The sequence below is a fragment of the Heterocephalus glaber genome, unplaced genomic scaffold (assembly GCF_053883595.1).
Source record: "Heterocephalus glaber isolate CG9 unplaced genomic scaffold, H.glaber_assembly_v1.0 deba00001428, whole genome shotgun sequence".
Lineage (NCBI taxonomy): Eukaryota > Metazoa > Chordata > Mammalia > Rodentia > Bathyergidae > Heterocephalus > Heterocephalus glaber.
The window spans coordinates 26,093,463-26,099,496 of NW_028258293.1; positions in this window are offsets into that span (position 1 = coordinate 26,093,463).

Below are 6,034 nucleotides of genomic sequence, written 5' to 3' on the forward strand. Positions count from 1 at the left end.
TCAAAATCTGAAATCCTTCACACTAAAATCAGGAACAAAACAAGGATGTCCACTATCACCACTCTTGTTCAATATAGTTTTGGAAATATTAGCCATTTCAATTAGACAAGAGAAAGATATAAAAGGAATAAAGGTAGGAAAGGAAGAAGTCAAATTGTCATCATTTGCAGATGACATGATACTGTATATAGAAGACCCCAAGAACTCCACCAAAAGTCTTCTAGACTTAATAAAGAAATTCAGTAGAGTAGCTGGATACAAGGTCAACACACAAAAATCAATAGCTTTCCTCTACACAAACAACGGACTCACTGAGAGAGAAATAGGGCAAACAATTCCTTTCACAATAGCATCCAAGAAACTGAAATACCTAGGAATCAACCTAAGGAAAGAAATCAAAGACCTCTTCTCTGAAAACTATGGCACTCTGAAAAGAGAGATTGAAGATGATATCAGAAAATGGACAGACATCCCCTGCTCCTGGGTAGGAAGGATCAATATAGTGAAAATGGCCATACTTCCAAAACTGCTATATACATTTAATGCAATTCTGATTGAGATCCCAGCAGCATACCTCACTGACCTTGGGAAAATAATCCACAAATTCATTTGGAACAAGAAGAGACCTAGAATCGCAAAAGCAATTCTAGGGAACAGAGACATGGCAGAGGGTATCACAACCCCCAACTTGAAACTATACTACAAAGCTACTGTGATAAAAACAACATGGTACTGGCAAAGAAACATACCTGAGGACCAGTGGAACAGATTAGAAGATGCAGAAACAACTCCAGATGCACTCAGCCACCTCATCTTTGACAAAGGAGCCAAACACCCTCACTGGAGGAAAGATAGCCTCTTTAATAAATGGTGCTGGAAAAATTGGGTTTCACCTTGCCAAAGATTAAAACTAGACCTATATCTCTCACCATGCACTAAACTAAAAAGGAAATGGATTAAAGATCTAAATATTAAAATAGAAACACTGAACCAGCTGGAACAGAGGTTAGGTAGAACTCTTGAAGACATTGGTGTAGGAAAAGATTTTATGAACAAAACCTCAGTTGCCCGTGAGCTAGCACAAACAATCAACAAGTGGGATCTCTTCTTACTAAAAAGCTTCTGCACAGCAAGAGAAACCACCAGCAGTGTGAAGAAACAACCCACAATGTGGGGAAAAATCTTCACCTGCTGTTCCTCAGACAAAGGCCTACTATCTTGAATCTATAAAGAACTTAAAAAGATCAGACCTACCAAATTTAAAGACTCAATCCAAAAATGGGCATCTGAAATGAACAGACATTTCTCAGACAAAGAAGTAGAAATAGCAACTAAATATATGAAAAAGTGTTCCACATCACTGGTCATTCGAGAGATGCAAATGAAAACAACACTGAGATTCCTCCTCACTCCAGAAAGAATGGCTGCTATCATGAAATCAACCAATAACAAATCCTGGTCGGGCTGTGGGGGAAGAGGAACCCTGCTCCACTGCTGGTGGGAGTGTAGACTGGTGCAACCACTGTGGAAATCAGTATGGAGATACCTCAAAGAACTAGGGCTAGAGATCCCATTTGACCTAGTTATTCCCCTGCTGGGCATCTTCCCCAAAGAATTAAAAGAATCATACCACAGTGATATATGTGTACCCATGTTCATAGCAGTGCAGTTTGTAATAGCTAAAACTTGGAAACAGCCCAAATGCCCATCAACTGGAGACTGGATAAAGAAAATGTGGTTTTTTTCATAAGATGGAGTACTACTCAGCCATAAAAAATGAGAAATCAGAGACATTTATAGCTAAATGGATGCACATTGAGGCAATACTCTTAAGTGAAATAAATAGGACACACATGTGCAAATACCAAATAGTTTTTCTAGTGTAAGAAACTGAAAGTGTAAATAAGGACTAAAAGGAAAAATAGATGATGTGAAATAGGAAGAAAAGGGGCAAAGGGGAAGTGTGAGGGGGAGGTGAAAGGAAAGAAGGGAATGGAATTAATATGAGAAAATGGAAAAATGGAAACAAAATCTTTGTAAATAGGGAGGGATGGAGGGGTTGAAGGGAGGGCAGGGGAAGGGGGAAAAATAAGAACCAAGAGAGACTATGTAAAGGTGCAAATTTCCAATGATGAATGTCATTATATTTTATACCTAAAATGTTCCAATGATTAGAATGAATAATCGATAATGTAAAATAGGAAGAAAAGGTCCAAAGGGGTAGGGGAACTGGGAGGGGCAGGGGAAAGGAAAGAAGGGAAAGGAAAAATGATGAGAAATGGAAAAAATTGAAACGAAGTCTTTGTAAATAGGGAAAGGTGGAGGGGTGAAGGGAGTGCAGGGAATGGGGAAAAAATAAGAACCAAGATACATCATGTAAAGGTACAAGATCCCAATGATAAATGTAAATGTATTGTATACCTAAAATGTACCAATAAAAGAATTTTTAATAAATAAATGAATAAATGGTGCTGGAAAAGTTGGGTAACAACTTGCCAAAGATTAAAACTAGACCTATATCTCTCACCATACACTAAACTAAAATCAAAGTGGATGAAAGGTCTAATTATTAAAACAGAAATGCTAAACTGGCTGGAACAGACATTAGGTAGAACTCTTAAAGACATTGGTGTAGAAAAAGATTTTATGAACAAAACCTCAGGTGCCCGTGAACTAGCACAAACAATCCACAAATGGGATCTCTTCTTCTTAAAAAACTTCTGCACAGCAAGAGAAACCACCAGCAGTGTGAAGAGACGACCCACAATGTAGGAAAAAATCTTCACCTGCTCTTCCTCAGAAAAAGGTCTACTATCTCAAATCTTAAAAGAACTTTAAAAAATCAGACCTCCCAAATTTAAAGACCCAATCCAAACATGGGCATCTACAATGAACAGACATTTCTCAGACAAAGAAGTAGAAATAGCAAATAAACAGATGAAAAAATGTTCAACATCACTGGTCATTTGAGAGAGGCAAATGAAAACAGCACTGAGATTCCACTTTACCCCAGAAAGAATGGCTGCTATCAAGAAATCAACCAATAACAAATGCTGGCAGGGCTGTGAGGAAAGAGGAACCCTGCTGCACTGCTGGTGGGAGTGTAGACTGATGCAACCACTGTGGAAATCAGTATGGAGATACCTCAAAGAACTAGGGCTAGAGATCCCATTTGACCCAGCTATACCCCTGCTGGGTATCTTCCCCAAGGAATTAAAAGAATCCTACCACAGTGATATATGTGCACCCATGTTCATAGCAGTGCAGTTTGTAATAGCTAAAACTTGGAAACAGCCCAAATGCCCATCAACTGGAGACTGGATAAAGAAAATTTTTTTTTATAAAATGGAGTAGTACTCAGCCATAAAGAAAGAGAAACTAGATACATTTATAGCTAAATGGATGCACATTGAGGCCATTTCACTCTTAAGTGAAATAAATAGGACACACGTGTAAATACCGAATAGTTTTTCTAGTGTGAGAAACTGAAAGTGTAAATAAGGACTAAAAGGCATAATAGATAATGTGAAATAGGAAGAAAGGGCACAAAGGGGAAGGGGAAATGTGTGGGTAGGGGAAAAGAAAGAAGGGAACAGAATTAATATGAGAAAAAGAAAAAATGGAAACAAAGTCTTTGTAGACAGGGAGGGGTTAAAGGGAGGTCAGGGGAATGGGGAAAAAATAAGAACCAAGATGGATTACATAAAGGTGCAAATTTCCAATGATGAATGTCATTGTATTGTATACCTTCAATGTACCAATAAAACTAATTTTTTAAAAAAGGGCCAGGGATTTAGCTCAGTGGTTCTGCTGCCTGTCTCGCAAGCACAAGGTCCTGAGTTCAATCCTCGGTACCAAAAAAGAAAAAAGAAAAACAGTATTATACTGAGCTCTTAACACCAGATGGGAAGTTGTAGGATTACCAGTAACAACATAGAATAAGGTAATGTATCTTCCAAAGCATAAAGAGCTAGCCCAAGAGACTCTTGAAATCTGGGCAGGAGGACAGCTGTGATCCCCATTTGCAGATGGCAGTAGTTGTGGCACATCCTAGCCTGGAGGACAGCACTCCAGTGGCCACAGTCTGCCTCACCCCCATTCCTGGTCCTCAGGATGGTCCCAGAAATGGATCCCTTAGAATAAGCCTCGGAAAGGAGCTCTGATGTACGTCTGGCCAGGGGCCCAGGAGGAGGAAGGACGCCTCACACTCAGGGGGCAGCACTGCCCCATGCCACCCTTCGCCCTCCCTGTCCTTCCCCTCACACCCTGCAGGGATCATAGAGGAGCCAGCCTCCAGGAAGTGGGGCCCTCAGAGAGGGTGCAGAAAGGCTGGCGTGGGGAGCACCTTCTCAGATGCAAGAACAAGAGCTGGGTGGAGGGAGGGGGCACTAGCTAATCAAAGGTGACACTTAAAAAAGGGAAAAGATGGCCGTCCTTGTTCCCTTCGGAGGTAGTAACACTTCTGGAAATAAGTACCTGTGAAGCTATTTCGAGGGAGTACAAAGTGGCCCCCGAGGTCATGGTCACCCCCTCACTGCAAGTACATGGTGCATTGTAGCAGACAAACACATGCACCCAGAAGGGGAGACAGGAAGATCTGTGGCTGGTGGACAACGCACAGTGGCTAAGGGACAGTGGAGGCTGCAGCATGAGGACAGGTATGTCAGAAGTGACTCCCTAAGCTGAAGTAAAGGCAAATTCTGGCAGTCTCACCATGAAAGGAAGGGCCCACAAGGAGCCAGCAAGGTGGGTGTTTGGGGTGGCCCAGAAAGGGGGTGGGTTCTGCCCAGTGAGAAGCACCAAGGGCCTCACATTTGGGCTCATCACCTCCAGCAGAGAACTGCATCCTGTCGGGTAAGGTGGCACATACCCAGAATCCCTGCTACTTAGGAGGCTGAGGCACGAGATCACAAGTTTGAGGCCAGACTGGGCAACTTAGCAAGACCTTGTATCAAAATTTAAAAAGGCTAGAGAAGTAGTTTGGTGTTCCATGGTTCAATCCCCAGTACAGCAAAGAAGAAAAAAAAAGGAACTGCATCTCAACAATGCTGTCTTCCTTCCTCGGCTGTCACCCCACCCCGGCTCTGGAGTCTTCCTCTCAGCCTGGATGCTGGCACCTGCCTGGGCCACACCCCTCAGCTTCCCAGCAGCTGACCTCAGGCACAGGACGCTGTTCCCATCTTCTTCACAGGGAGCACCAGCTGGTCCAAAGAAGTGCTTCCCGGGCCCCCTACTTCAAAGAGCACAGGGAACCCTAGGTAGGAGCTACAGTGACAAGAAGGAAAGGGGGCCATTCCCGGAAGTGATCCCACAGTCGAGGGCATGCCTGCCCAAGCATACTCAATTCTGAAAGTCCACAAATCACTCCACTGGCCCCATCCCATCCTGGGAAAGCCTAATAGAAGGGCAAGCGAAGGAGGACTACACCATAGAGCCCTTGGCAGCCCTGGGCCCACGCAGACCATTGACAGAAGCAGGCCAGCCCAGCTGGGGGAGCTGAGGGCTTCCCAAGTGTCACTGAGTCTTAGTGAAGTGGCCTGGTGGCAGTCTTCTCTAAGCTACCAAGAAGCTTGTTCACTAGCCCTTGTAAACTTCAGTTTGCCTCCATTTTTGGAAAACAGCATTTCCCCCCAATATCTGACGTTCAAGATATACAGGCAAAATCTAACTTGAAAATTCGCTGGCTGATTCTAACCCCACCTCCAAATTCTCTCTAGGGGGCTCCCCTTCATCACAGAGTCCTGTCCCCACTCTAAGGCAAGGATGTCTCCGTGCACCCTTGTGATGCTGGCAACCACCCCTTTCTCCAGCCTCTTACTGGTGACCCCAAAGCTGTTTCTCTCAGTTTCAGGTCAGGCATCCAGGGAGCCACAGGAGGCTCCAGATTCTCCTGACCTCTCAGACTCATCGCCAGGAGAAGAGAGCCCAAGTGACCTCCTGCCCCAGCCACATGCTTGGGGACATACTCTCCCACAAAAGTCTCTTCACTGACCCAAGCCAGTAGATGAAAAGAACAGTAGGGAAATCTGCCCAC